Source organism: Malaclemys terrapin, chromosome 11, assembly GCF_027887155.1.
Source record: "Malaclemys terrapin pileata isolate rMalTer1 chromosome 11, rMalTer1.hap1, whole genome shotgun sequence".
Classification (NCBI taxonomy): domain Eukaryota; kingdom Metazoa; phylum Chordata; order Testudines; family Emydidae; genus Malaclemys; species Malaclemys terrapin.
In genome coordinates, this window is record NC_071515.1 from 67,518,603 (window position 1) to 67,533,950 (window position 15,348).

Here is a 15,348-nt window from a genome sequence, read left to right on the forward strand (position 1 = left end):
AGGGATACATGTTATAAAGAGATAGGAAAGTTGTCAACGTTCTTGTTACTGAGTGGTTGGTGGTTTCAAAAGGACTTCAGGAGGCAGGCTACAATTATGACTACAGGGAGCGGGGCTGGGCCCTTCATTTACTCTATCAAGGTTTGGGCCAGGAGGAAGGAAACTTGAGAGTGTGGTGACAGGGAGTGCTCTGGAAGCTCTGGGCCTTGAGCAATCATATACTGTGAGCTAATCCTGCATTCCTTCCCTACAGTGATGTTTAGAACAGACAGACTCTTTCAGCCTATGGCAAAGGTGGTTATGATGTCACTTTCTCTGGTAAATGAAAAGGCAGGTGAAAGTTTCGATTGCTCAGGCTGTGATTGCTTCAAATTTGAGGGTGGTTGTTTCTTTTTAAATACAACACTAAGGATAGTGGGGAGCAGGCAGAGTGGTTTTTCCTCTGTGAGAGCCTTTCCAAGTAATTTGATTTCTTAAAAGAAAAAAAAAAGTTGTAGTTCATCTGTGTATCTAATCTCCAACCACATGGTACCTTGTCCATCATTGTTATCCTTACATGAACAAGAGCAACTCTGTGGAATATCTTAGTAAAGAATTTGATGGTAGCTAATAATTGACATTTAAAAAGTGAACATTTCCCAGTGAACATTTATCAATGCTAATTTTCTGACACTAGATTGTCTTCTTCATAATTTAGCAGTGCAACACACACACACACACACACACACACACACACACCCTATTGACAGTGGACCATCGCCCACCCAGCTAGCACCCAGGTACAAGCTTCTGTGAATGCAGAAGCTGAGGTCCTTGTGATTATGGGTCAGGAACTCCTGGCTGAAGAGTGGGTGGTTCTTGGCCTAGGGAGGGAGCAGAGTGGAACAGCCTAGTCAGTCCCACTGCTGCCTCCGCTCAGCACCTCAGATTTCTTCCAGCTCTGCATGGCTTTGATGAGAGCCAGGCCCCGCAAGCATGCTGACTAGCACTCCTCCCCCAGCTTAACCTGTACCTGCTTGTGGGACTGCAGGGATCATTCCTCTCCACTGAGCATCTTAGCACCCAGCATCCTCGCTCTCAATCCCTTCTCTGCACTATCTACACCACTCCCCTATAATCATGCACCCTGGCACTCAAATATAATATGCAATAATCCACAGTAATATGCAGTATAAATGATTTGCTGTAACACCAGAGCTTTGGTCATTGCCCATGCACCATAATTTGGGGCCCACCCAAATTTCCACTCCGAGCTACTGATCTATGTAGGTGTCAGCAGCCATGCACTTTCTGAAAAAGACTGATTCTTCCCTCTGTTGTATGCGCTCAGCAGAAGTTTTGTGGGTGGGTTGCAAGGCAGCTTTTGGCCCTGTGTTCTGAATCCCAGCATCACCAAACCACAACTGTTTCTTTTTTCTGGCTTGACTAGCATTTTCCCAACTGGAGTTCATTTTGTTGGCCAGTGCTTCTGTGCCTCTCATACACAAGAGCCAAAGTATGATACTGTAACAGTTATCATACACTACTACCCACTGATTAGTAAAGCAGTTTGGCTGTGGTTTTGCAAGCATACACATGTCTCTGGTATCTTAGGATATCTATGCCAGTACAGCTCTCTTACTGGCCTGTAAACATGTGTATTCATGACCATAGCCACAAGTTACATTTCTATCTGCTGACACAGTTCATTACACCAATATTATATTGTAGCCAGGTACCTTCTTTCAGAACAGATAATATTCCCTGGGCTGCATAATCTTATAAGCTGCTATTTGAGAGAGGTAGGCTGGCACAGGTACAGAAGTACAAGCTGTGACACTGAACACGTTAGCTTTCACAGTTGCCTCTATATGATTTTTTCTCATGGTCAGATCTGATTATTAGTGCTACTTCACAAAGGCAGAAATACAGAGACTTTGCTGCTGTTAAATCAAAAGCACCAGGCTAGTCCAAATTAAACTTCCTTCACATGTGGTTCGTTCTCTCTCTCATCCTCTCTCCAGGGCAAGAATTGTGTGTGTAGTGGAGTGTTTCCTTTTGAGGTTGTTTTTAAAATATGCACATTACTGTGTGTGTAAGAGAAGACTGGTCAAAGGGCTTTGCATGTGGTGCAGAAGATGAAGGTTGTGACGGTCCTTATTGATATGCATGGAAGTAAGAATATTTTTCACATTTTCCTCCACTTATATAGTGCTCCCAGTCTCTGTTTAGTTAAATGATGATCACTCAAATTGGTAGCCATTTTAAATATGGCTCACTTCCCTCTTGCTGACTAACCTGACTGCTACTATCGTTTCCACCTCAGGAATCTGCTTCCTGCTGTCTGATCTGCTACACTTCTTGGCCCCCAGAATTTGTCCCCGGCCTGCTTGTTTGCTTGCTCTCATTGTATATCATCTTTTTATCACTTCATCCACTCTGCCGATGAATCCGTCTCCACATTCCAATCCTCTGAGCAGTTTCAAATGGCTGGCATAGTATAATTTTATGGAGAAAGGAGATATTTCTATTTTAAAGTCTAAGAGGAACAATATTCAGTCCTGCTAGGATTGGCATCCAACATCTCATAACCTTGAAATGGGAGTTCTGTATTATTGGAAAGGGGAGATTCCTGGCTTTCCATGGGGACCCTGAAAGCACTCAAGATACCAAACTTCAAGTTCATATTGTTCTTATGTATAACAAAGATATTTTAGGATGTTTTAATGTATTAATTGTATTTCCCTCCTCCCCGCTGAACTAAGGAACTTAGCTTTACAGGTTGGAGAGAGAGAGAATTTATTTATACCACACCACATCATCACATATTTCCTATATGTAATTTTAGAGCGTGTTCTGTATTATATTGCTTACCACTTCTCATTTTCACTGTTTGTTCTCTCAAAAATATTTAAATACATTTGGGAATGATTTATTGAGTAGACTTACAAAAATAACTGTGGCATATCAGTCTGGACCCTTTTACTAACGAGCTAAGCATTGCTAAAGGTAAATGAACTTTAACACGCGTCAGAAACACATATGGTTGCAGTTAAATGCTAGGGTGGGATTTTCAAAAATACTCAGTGTTAACGTAACTGCTCCCAGTCAAGATGATGTTAAAACTCCGATTGACTTAAGTGGGAGCATATTTAGGCCATTTTTGAATGCTTTTGAAAACCTATCCTTAACTTCTTGCTCAAAGTACAATTGTGCACACAAACCTTCCTCCCCATTCACACTGAGTCCCAACGCAAACCACTAACATCAGCGGTCTTAATTTTTCTAGTTTACATCAATTTTATGCCACCAAATTAAATGGAATTAATCCTGATTTGCACTGGCGTAAGTAATTAGAGAATCTGTTTTCTTCTAGTTGTAATGAACACTGAGGTCTTTGAAGGGAGGATGGTGGAAGGGTGGGCAGGAGGAAGGAGAGATCTTTAGAAAATTACATCCTCAAGAGGTGGGTTTTTAAAAGACAATGACATTTCTCATACACAGATATTTATTGTTCTAGTCAGCAGGTCTGAGTTAGACCTCCCTATCCCTCAGGGGGCAGCTTTCTACCCACCACATTTGAGTTTGTGCTCCACCTAATTGCACCATTCTGACCCCAGTTCACTTCCTGTCTCTGAGAGAACTATTTTAGGGTGTTTACATAGGGAAGTTGTTTCAGAATAAGGTAGGCTGTGACTTTAAAATGCTTTAGCTACTCCAGAACATTTCCCCATGTGGATGCTCCTATTCTCAACTGAAGTAGCCAACAAGTTATTTAGTGATGGAATCTTCCCTTCCTCCTTCAAACACACAATAGTCTGACAAACACTGAAGAAACCCACCCTGGATACATTGGTTCTAGTCAATTACTGCCTAGTGTGAAACCTCCCATTCCTGAGCAAGCTCCTAGAGAAGGTAAGCAAAGGCCAACTACAAGATCACCTAATTTAAGATTTCAGAGGGGTAGCCGTGTTAGTCTGTATCAGCAAAAACAATGAGGAGACCTTGTGGCACCTTAGAGACTAACACATTTATTTGGGCATAAGCTTTCGTGGGCTAAAACCCACTTCATCGGATGATTGAAGTGAAAAATACAGGAGCAGGTATAAATACCTGAAAGGATGGGGGTTGCTTTACCAAGTGTGAGGTCAGTCTAACAAGATAAATCAATTAACAGCGGGATACCAAGGGAGGAAAAATAACTTTTGAAGTGGTCAGAGAGTGGCCCATTACAGACAGTTGACAAGAAGGTGTGAGTAACAGTAGGGAGAAATTAGTATTGGGGAAATAAAGTTTAGGTTTTGTAATGACCCAACCACTCCCAGTCTTTATTCAGGCCTAATCAGATGGTATCCAGTTTGCAAATTAATTCCAGTTCTGCAGCTTCGCGTTGGAGTCTGCTTTTGAAGATTTTTGTTGAAGAATTGCCACTTTTAGGTCTGTTATTGGGTGACCAGAGAGACTGAAGTGTTCTACTGGTTTTTGAATGTTATGATTCCTGATGTCTGATTTCTGTCCATTTATTCTTTTGCATAGAGACTGTCCGGTTTGGCCAATGTACATGGCAGGGAGCATTGCTGGCACTAGGTTCAGACCAGGGCGTGGAGCTGAAACTGCTTTAGTGTCATTGCTGGATGAACTCCTCCAGTTAATGGATAAAGGGCAGACATCCCTTCAAATCCTCCTGGACCTCTCTGCAGCATTTGGCGCTATTTACCATGAGATACTGCTGCCTCACCTGAAAGAGTGGCAGGAGTCCAGGGTAATGTGTCCTGAAGGAACACACTCAACAAACAGTAATGGAAAACTGACCCTCCCCCACTTACCTCCTGATTTGTGGAGTCCCACAAGGATCAATTCTCCAGTCCTCTTCAACATTTACATGCAACCACTAGGTTATCTGGCCAGACAACATGGACTGAAGGATCAACGATATGCAGATAACACACAGCTCTACCTATCCTTCACCATGTATGACCATACTGTTAACAACAAGATGGCCCAGGGCCTGGATGAGATTAGCTCATGGATAACGAGCAGCTAGTTGAAGCTAAACCCAAACAAGACAGAGGTAAGGCTGGTGGGCAGATTAAAGAGCAAGTAAGAAGAAAAGAGTGGCTAGTTCTACAACTAGAGACAATGGAGATAGCCAGGAGGATAGAGGATGATTTGCAGAAGACTACGAGTGAGAACAGAAGACAAGAAGATTGCAGCCAGAAAGAATAGAGGAAGGCTGAACATTTGCACCAACACCAGGAAGAGACAGGTCTACAGGGGACTCCCTACTAAGAACAGCAGAAAGGTCTGTCCCCAGAGGTGATCTGCAGAACAGAAGGGTGTGCTGTCTGCAGAGAGCTAAGATACAGGATGCGGACCTGAGACTGAAAAGGATCTACTGGGAGCAGGAAAGAGTCCATTGAGTTTCCTTCACATGGGAATAAATGATACTGATAGGTTCTTGCTATCAAGGCAGATTATGCCAGGCTGGAGAAGCCACTTAAAGAAATAAGGAGGCTTGGGTGATCTTCAGTGGGATTCTACCTGTCCCTAGAGGAGGAGAGGGAAGGCAAGACAAGAGTACAATGATCAACAGATGGCCCAGGCAGTGGTACTATAAGGAGGGCTTTGGGATAGTCAACCACTGGGAGGCATTCGTGGACAGAGTATTGTTTTCTTGGAATGGACTCCACATGAGTAGGGAGGAAAATAGACTTCTGGGTTGGAGGTTGGCACAGCTAATTAAAATAGTTTTAAACTAGCAATGTAGAGGAGACAGTTGGGAGATGCTTATGTAATCTCAACACCTCATTCTAATATTGAGCAGCAGGAAAATCAAGCAAAAGAGATAGCAATGGGAAAAGGAACAACAGGGTAGGAGAATGGACAAGAAGAGGAAAGATAATACCAGTATCACTGACACTAATAGGTAGGCAATACTAGCAGTAAAATGACCTTACCTAATTAGGTGAGGAATATGGGTGAAGCCAAGCAAAAACAACTAAGATATCTGCACATCAATGCAAGAAGGCTGGATAACAAAATGGAGGAACTAGAACTACTGGTTCAGGAAGTTACAGGGATAACAGAAACAAGATGGAATGGTATTCACGACTGGAATATAGGTATTGAAGGGCATGTGCTGTTCAGGAAAAACAGAAATAAAAGTAAAGATGGAGAAGTAGTGTTGTATAATAATGACAAGGTAGACTGTAAAGAAATAAAAGTGATGGAATGGAGAAAACAGAATCTGAGTCAAATTTACTTTGGGGAAGAAAGGTAAAAGAGGCTCTATTGGGATCATGCTTGGGATCTGATTTGGATATGGATAGAAATCTCTTTAATATTTGTCATTAAATAAATACTACTGGGAATTGTGCAATCACGGGAGACTTTAATTTCCCAGATATAGATTGGAGGACAAGTGCTACTAATAACGGTAAGGCCCAGGTATTCCTGGATGTGGTAGCCAACAGATTTCTTCACCAAATAGTTATTGAACCAAGAAGGGGTGATACCATTTTAGATTTAGTATTGGTAAGCAGCAAGGACTTCCTATAAGAACTGATTGTAGAGGACAGCCACTTAATTCATGTGATCATGAGTTAATTCAGTTTAAACTACATGGGAAGATAAACAAAAATAGGTCTGCACTTAGGGTCCTTAATTTCAAAAGAGCAAATTTAAAAAAATTAAGAGAATTAATTAGGGAAGTGGACTGGACTGAAGAACTCAAGGATCTGACTGTGGAGGAAACTTGAAATTAGTTTCTGCAGCTTTGACTTAAAGTATCTTAAGCCTGTATCCAAATAAAGAGGAACATTCATAGGGACGGGTTGTAGACTGAACTTGATAAACAAACATCTCAAACCGGTAATTAAGAAAAAGCAGAAAGCCTACAAGGAATAGAAGAAGGGATGGTTGGAGCAAGGAGAGCTACGTCTTGGAGGTCAAAGTCTAAGGAAAAAATGAGAACTGCCAAAGGCCAGACAGAGTTGGATCTTGCAGAGGAAATTAAAACCAATAGTAAAAGGTTCTCTAGTCATATAAATAAAAAATACAAAAAAAGAAAAAGTGGGACCACTAAGCACTAACATTACGGTGGAGATTAAAGATAATGTAGGTATGGCATAACCAAATACTTTGCCTCAGGTTTAATAAGGGTAATGAGGCGTTTAGGGGTAGTAGCAGGGTGGCTAATGGAAATGAGGATATCATATCAAAGGTGGAAGCCAAACAGCTTAATTGGATGAAAATCAGGGGGCCCAGATAATCTCCATCCAAGATTATTAAAGGAACTGTCACATGAAATTGCAAGCCCAACAACAAGGATTTTTAATGAATCTGGAAACTCACAGGTTACCCCCTATCACTCGGAATAGCAAATATAGTACTTATATTTAAGAATGGGGCGGGGAAGTGATCCAGGAAACGACATGCCTGTTAGTTTGACCTCAGTTGTATGCAAAGTCTTGCAACACATTTTGAAAGAGAGAATAGTTAAGGACATATAGGTAAATGGTAATTGGGATAAAATGCAACATGGTTTTACAAAAGGAAATACAGTAGAGTGAATCTACCTGGATTTCAGTAAAGCATTTAATACAGTTCCACATGGGAAATTATTAGTTAAATTGGAGAAGATAGGGATTAATATGAGAATCTAAAGGTGGGTAAGAAACTGGTTAAAGGGGAGACCACATTGAGTCATGTTGAAAGGTGATCTGTCAGGCTGGAGGGAGGTTATTAGTGGAGTTTCCTCAAGGATCAATCTTGGAAGCGATCTTATTTAACATTTTCATTAATGACCTTGGCACAAAAAGTGGAAGTGCTAGTAAAATTTGCAGATGACACAAAGTTGGGAGGTATTGCAAATAGGGAGGAGGATTAGAGTATCATACAAGAAGATTTGGATGACCTAGAAAACTGGGGTAATAGAAATGGAATGAAATTTAATAGTGTAAGGTCATGCACTTAGGGGCTAACAACAAGAATTTTTGCTATAAACTAGGGACGTATAAGGTGGAAGTGATAGAGGAGAAGAAAGACCTGGGTTTATTGTTGATCACAGGATGAGTATGAATAGCCAATGTGATACAGGCCATAAAAAAGGCTAATGGAATCCGAGAGCGCATCAGGTGATGTATTTCCAGTGGAGATAGGGAAGTGTTATTACCATTATACAAGGCACTGTTGAGACCTCATCTGGAATACGGTGTGCAATTCTAGTCTCCCATGTTTAAGAAAGATGAATTGAAACTGGAATAGGTGCAGACTACTAGGATGGTTAGAGGAAGTCCTTATGAGAGGACTTATGAGAGGAGACTTTTAAGGAGCTTGGCTTATTTAGCCTAACAAAAGGAAGAATGTGGAGAGAGATGATTGCTCTCTATAAATACATCAGAAGGATAAACACCACGGAGGGAAAGGAGTTATTTAAGTTAAGGGCCAATGTTTGCGCAAGTCCAAATGGATATAAACTGGTAATCAATAGGTTTAGGCTTGAAATTACATGAAGGTTTCTAATCATCAAAGGAGTGAAGTTCTGGAACAGCCTTCTAAGGGGAGTAGTGGGGGCAAAAAACCTAATTTGTTTTAAGACTGAGGTTGATACATTTATGATGGGGATGGTATGATGAAACTGCCTACAATGGCATATGGCCCATCTGCGACTGCTATTAGGAAATATCTCCAACAACTGGAGATGGAACACTGGATGGGGAGGGTCCTGAGTTAGTACAGAGAATTCTTTCCCATGTGTTTGGCTGGCGGATCTTGCACATCTACCATTATGTGCCAGCAATGCCCCTCTGCCATGTACATTGGCCAAACCGGACAGTCTCTACGCAAAAGAATTAATGGACACAAATCTGACATCAGGAATCATAACATTTAAAAACCAGCAGGAGAACACTTTAACCTGTCTGGTCATTCAATGACAGACCTGTGGGTGGCAATTTTGCAACAAAAAAGCTTCAAAAACAGAGAAACTGCTGAGCTTGAATTGATATGTAAATTAGATACAATCCATTTAGGCTTAAATAGAGACTGGGAATGGTCGAGCCATTACAAACATTGAATCTATCTCTCCATGTAAGTATTCTCACACTTCTTATCAAATTGTCTGTCTGTACTGGGCTATCTTGATTATCACTTCAAAAGTTTTTTTTTCCTCTTACTTAATTGGCCTCTCAGAGTTGGTAAGACAACTCCCACCCTTCATGTTCTTGTATATATATCTCTTCAATATATGTTCCATTCTATGTATCCGAAGAAGTGGGCTGTAGCCCACAAAAGCTTATGCTCAAATAAATTTGTTAGTCTCTAAGGTGCCACAAGTACTCCTGTTCTTTTTGCGGATACAGACTAACACGGCTGCTACTCTGAAACCTGACCCCTAGGAACTGAGGACCATTTCAAACTTCACCCTCTTCTGCTCCAAGTGCAAGGCAAATTTATTTGACGTTGCCTTCTCCAGTATAAATACATAGCAACAAATCCTAAAACCATACCAAAATATGGCATGCCACAGCACACACTTCTCCCCCTGGGGAGAGGATGAGAGAACAGACTACAGAAGTGTAATTACATTGCTTAATGCACGACGGGAAGGTGCTGAGATATTGATGATGGGCAGGACCTCAGAACCTATATAGGATAGAAGGGAATTCCAGAATAAGAGTGCCTTAATCTGCTTTGCAAATTCCCGGCATAGACAGCCCCTTAGCGTGCCACTTGGGGAGCTATTTAGGAAGAGCTACTATGGAATGCCCTTGCATAGACAAGCCCTTATGCCCACTGTGCTCCATCAGGCTGAATGTGGGTGTGTGAGAATTTCTTTTCACAAAGTGCTAAGACTTCCAAATAAATCGAAAGCCTCCATTATGAATAAGAAATAAGGAAATGAATGATTGGTTTCATGTTTTTAGTGAAACTTGACTGTTTATGTGCCTCATTGTCTTCCACCCTTAAGGGGAAAAAATTATGTTCCCCGAGTGTCAACAAACAAACGGGCTTGCCAAGCAGGATGTTGAACCTATTATCTCTGATAATGGGACTCATTCTCTGTTTGCATATATAACCTGTCACATTCCCTCCCCACTGGCTGCATGTGTTTGTAACAGACAAAATTGTACAAGGCTCCTGTTACATGTGCTGCTCCCTTTGGATGCAGCCAACAAGGGTTGTCTCTTACTAGGACTAGTAGAAAATATACTGCAGGACACAATGCTGCACTGGCAGGCTCGGGCCAGATACCGAACAGGCCTTTTCCACCTCCAGACTCCATGCGCTATGGGTGAAATTGTGGCCCTAGTGGGAGTTTTCTCATTCACTTCAATGGGGTTAGGATTTGCCCCATATGGCTCTAATTCTGCTCTCAGCTCTACCAGTATAAATCAAACACCCTTGTAATGGAGTTGCTCTGTTTACTGGTGTGAGTGAGAGCTGGAGTATTTACAGTCTGGGAATATCAATACCAGCAGGGAGAAAGGCAAAGCCCTAGCCCTTGCTCCCCTAAGTGAGGGCAGAGAGTCTGCTGACCTCAGGAAGTGGTGGCAGGAGCGGGTCAGTATTTGGTAGCTAGAGGTAGGTGCCCTGGTTAGCTGGATGTGTGTAAGTCTAAATAAATAATAAGGGCCATCCAGCTGTTGGGGTTGCCCCCCATCCTGCTTTCTGGAGGCAAGTGAGCTCTCTGGGGAAGCCCTGTTGTCTGTCCCCCTTTAGGCTGCCTAGCACAGCACTGGAGAACATGCTGGGGAAGGGAGTGCTGGCTGCTAGCTGTGGTCGGGGGCATGGAGGGTGACTGCGGCTGGATGGAGAGAGGAGGCTCTAGGGTTGCGCTCTCCGGCTCCTGTGCAAACTACCAGGGAGTGTCCCTGCCTGGGGAAAGGCCACCCCCCTGTCCTGCCGCCGCAGCACCAGCAGGGCCAGGCCCACGTGGCACTGAGTGCCCGGCCCAGGAGAGCGCAGACCGGGCAATGCTGGCTGGAGGCTCGCCTCCCTCCCGTCCCGGACGCAGCAGAAGCAGGGCAGAGGGGAGGCACAACCCCACCCCAGGGTAAGGCGAGCCTGGGAGAGGGGAGGCCCCCAGCCAGAGGCAGGGGGAGCAGGGAGTGAGGGGGGGCAAGGTGAGCAGAGCCAGCAGCTGGTGCGTGGGGGTATGTGAGCCCGGGGCTAGATAACCGGCTGCTGGTGGGGTGGGGCCTGTGGGCTGGACCCCACGCGCGGAGCGAGCACCAGGGGCTGCAGTGCGGTGGGTTGTTGCTTCTGGGGCAAACAACTTCTGGTTTGTTTTCCACTCACCCTGTAAATGGGCTGCCCGGAGACTGCCACTGACTGAGCAGAGAGCCAGGGGCTGCTGCTACCTGCCCCCCTTCCCAGGGCAAAGCAGGCGGGGGGACCAACAATGACAGGCAGGAGAGGAAAGGAAGATTAGGGAGACTCAGGAGCAGAAGGTGCAGGATCTTCACAAGTAGGCGAAGGCGGGGACAGGGCGCTGAGAAAAAGCTGCAGGTGCCTCCCGGATCCAGGAAACTCCTGCTCCCAGATTGAAGGGCGGCAGGGCTCGCCCTCCTTCCTGGTCCTTTCTAGGACTCGTCAGCTCAGAGGTTCCACCTCAACCTGCCCGGCGCACGCACCTGCCTAGCTGGGCTCGGATGGCTGGGAGGGGTTCGCAGAGCCTCGTGTCTGGGGATGGAATGACCGTGAGCCGAGCTTCGGAGAATATGCATTTAAGGGCCCCCTTGGCAGGCTTGAGGAGGTGTGCAAGGTGATTTTTGTGGCTGGTTAAGCTAGTTTCGTCAAAGAGGCTAGGGAGATCTAGTCTGTATACTGGTGAATCTTGGAAGGAGTAGCTGTCCCATCTGTGAGTTTCCTTGGACATCTCTTACTAAAAAACAAATAATAATAATAATACTTAATATTTAAAAATTAATAATAAGAGATGGGTGGCTGTATTTTCTGTAGGTGGTCAAAGAGGTGAGAGCTCTTTCATCAAGAATGGTTTGATTCACTTCAGTCTTTGATTTATACCATAATATTCATGATAGTAGTGCCTAAGGGAAGATGAGAACAGGACCCTGTTGTGCTGGGTGCTGTACAAACAGAGTAAGAGACCGTCCCTGTCCCAAAGGCCTTACAGTCTAAATAGACGGGACAGACACAGGGTATCGGAGAAAGAGAGAGAACATACAGCCAGAGTGAACAATGCAATGGTGGCAAATGTCATTTACTTCTGTGATTTATTTTATTATATAAATCCTTCCAGTGGGGTTTGTTCTTGTTTTGTCATTATAGCTAGTCATTTACAGCATAAGTGTAACAGTGTCTAGTTAGCTAAGGTGATGGGGACCTTATAAACAACTTTAAATAGAAGTAAGTTAAGTCAGGCTGTAAAATTGATATACTACTAGAGAGAGTTTGTCCTTAATATGTAATACTCTGTTACTATTGTTTTCAAAATATAGAAGAGCAACAAAATTAGCTTGGATATTACATTACCTGGATAACATTGTTGTATTTGTATATAATCAAACGTTCCTGAGTGTGCTATTTGTTTATTGTGCTGACTGCTATTTGATTTATCTTTAATTAATTTCTTCCGTGGGGTCCCCAAAATTAGGTGTTTTTAAAAACTTCACTATGCTGAGAGTTATTGAAAACAAAGTGCTCTAAGCTGCTGGGTACCATCACAAAACAAACCTTGAAAGTAACTCCTATGACAGGAAGGGAGCCCCTTCAGAGGTCATTGGACCACACACAATTGCAGTTGGAAATGTTTTAACCTCTTTTCTTTAAAAGAGGCCATCTGTTGAATAACTTAGAGTAGTGATTTGGGCTGAGAAGTTTCTTTAATGTGATTATTAATGAAATAGTCTTAGTTTGAAAAGGTACAATGGCAGTTGAAGTTGCAGAATGCACACTAGAGGCTGTAATTTTCATCTTCCAGAATAAGCCTTTATAATTAAATATGAAAGTATCTCAGCTTCCAAATTACTTGTCACCATAAAAACAAACAAAAAATCAACCCTACATAATTATTTCCCCTTAAAACTGCAATGGACATATTTCCCCAAAAGCTCTTGTTTTGCTCTTAGCCATGAAAGCCATGGGGAAATAAATATGTGGTCATTGATTACATTTCTTTTATTTAGTGCTGGGGAAGTGGCTATCAATCAAAATTTGAATTAGACCCTAATTTTATATTTGGGGAAAGGAATTATTATTCTAGCAGACTAATTTTGAATGGTGTGTGTAGCATAACATGCTTGAGCCATGGTGTGGCAAATGCTAGATAGAACCAGGGGTCACCCAATGAAAATTAATAGGCAGTAGGTTTAAAACAAATAAAAAGAAGTATTTCTTTACACAGTGCAGTCAACCTGTGGAACTCATTGCCAGGGGATGTTGTGATGGCCAAAACTATAACTAGATTAAAACAAGAATTGGATCTATCCTCCATGAACTTATCAATAAATGGCTATTAGTCAAGATGGTCAAGGATGCAACCCCATGCTCTTGGTGTCCCAAAGCCTCTGACTGCCAGATGCTGAGACCAGATGACAGGAGATGGGTCACTTGATGATTGCCCTGTTCATTCTCTTTGAAGCATCTGGCATTGGCCACTGTTGGAAGACAGGATACTGGGGTAGACAGACCATTGGTCTGCCCCAGTATGGCCATTCTTATGTTCTAACCTAGATGGATATTTTGTGGTGGTATTATTGAGCTAGGCACATAATACACACACATAACAAGAAGAAGGTCCCTGCCCCAAAGACTACAATCTCAGACCCTGATCTCACAAAGACGTGTGTTTATTTATCTTACATACTGTAAAATTCCGTCGACTTCAATGAGACGACTCACTTTGTACAAAGTTAAACGTGTGTAAGTCTTTGTAGAATCAGAGCAGAATATTTCCTTTCATTTACGTATCTTGCACAGCGTCCTACATAAAACAGTATCCCAATGCTAAATGAATGCAAATATTTGTGATCCATGTATGTGTATAAATCATTGTAGAATTAAGTTATAGGAAAGGGAGAAAAATTAGGGAGGCTGTTCCACACAGCAGTAGCTGAGAAGAGAAAGTTCTCAGACCAGCAGGGGTGAGATTGTGTGCAGGGAGAGAGCGAAGCTAGTGATAGACAAGCAGAGGGATTGGGGAGTAGAAAAGAGAGAGCAGGGGTTCTCAGAGACTAGAGTGAGCAGAAGAAGGAAGAAAAATCTGTTGGAGGATTTAAAAAGTAGGACAGCAAAATATCCTGGCAAGGTTGCACCTCAGTCCTGTAACCTATACCACAGTCCACCTGCAAGTTATAAATTTCAGGACTGGGGCCTTACTATGTGAAAGATGTTTATGTTTGCCTTTGGAAGATATGGTAAATGAATGATTACTTCTTGATATTCCAAACTTGCTGCAAATGTACTTTTGCTGCTAGGAATGCTTTACCTATGTGTCCCCCAAGGTACTGCAACAAGCATATGGGTCTTAGAAATGAACTCCGTAAAATGAACAAGGACAGCGATGCTCAACTTTTACTTCCAGGTGCATCTTCCATAAATAAAATGAACTTTAGTGATCACAATGGCGCTTTACTAAATAAAATCTCTTCCCATTAAAGAGCAGCCTGATGCCTTGTGGAACGCTTTGAAAAATATTCTACTTAAAAGCAATTTTGCCTGAATGTCCTGTATTTTCCTCCCTCCGTTTTCATCATCAGGCTATTTGCATAAAAACACAATCTTTGTTCCTTAAGAGTTCATCTGCTCCTGCTGCTGCTTCCCTGCTTGAAGCCCCAACCGCCCTATAACAGCAACCAATTGTGATATTGTAAAGGATTTTTTTTTTTTGCTTCAAAGGGGGGAGGGGGGAAATGAGCAGCGGGGAATCAACGAACCAAATGCACGGGGTAAAGGAACACCTCCTGTGCTGTCCAATGTACCAGGCACAGCAGAAATGCTAGAAAGGAGGATCATCAGTGCAACTACTGGGGAGCACAGATGTTGTTTCTGTCCTAGTGTGTTCGCAATGTTCTGTTTGAAGGCAAAGGCAGAATTAGAAAGGAAGGCTGGTTAAGGACAGGTGGTCTTTTGGTTAAGGCCCTGGGCTGGGACATGAGTGATCTGGATTTAAGTCCCATCTTGCTTCCCAATGTTCTGTGTGACCTTGGGCAATTCTCTTAATTTCTCTGTCCCACTGTTCCTGCAAGCTGAGGACAATAATCTTCCTTTCTCTGTTTAGATTGTAAGTTCCTGGGGACAGAGACTGTCTCTCCCTATGTGTTTGTACAGCGCCTAGCACAGTGGGTCGCCGAGCTCATTTGGGGTCTCCAGGCACTACTCAAATACAAATAAGTAAACATGGAT

At 42.9% G+C, this 15,348-nt stretch overlaps 1 protein-coding gene across 3 annotated transcripts in view; it reads left to right on the forward strand.

Annotated features, from left to right (window-relative positions):
- Positions 1 to 10,948: 10,948 nt before the first annotated feature.
- The window catches only part of SLC12A8 (solute carrier family 12 member 8), an 87,690-nt gene continuing 83,290 nt past the window's right edge, over positions 10,949 to 15,348 (forward strand). The window contains exon 1 of one of the 3 annotated variants that reach the window (XM_054044529.1): positions 10,949 to 11,035. The gene's annotated coding sequence lies outside the window, so the exon portion shown is untranslated. Of the gene's footprint in view, positions 11,036 to 11,597; positions 11,747 to 15,348 lie in introns of those variants that run through there. The other 2 variants (XM_054044530.1, XM_054044531.1) reach the window with 2 other exon arrangements.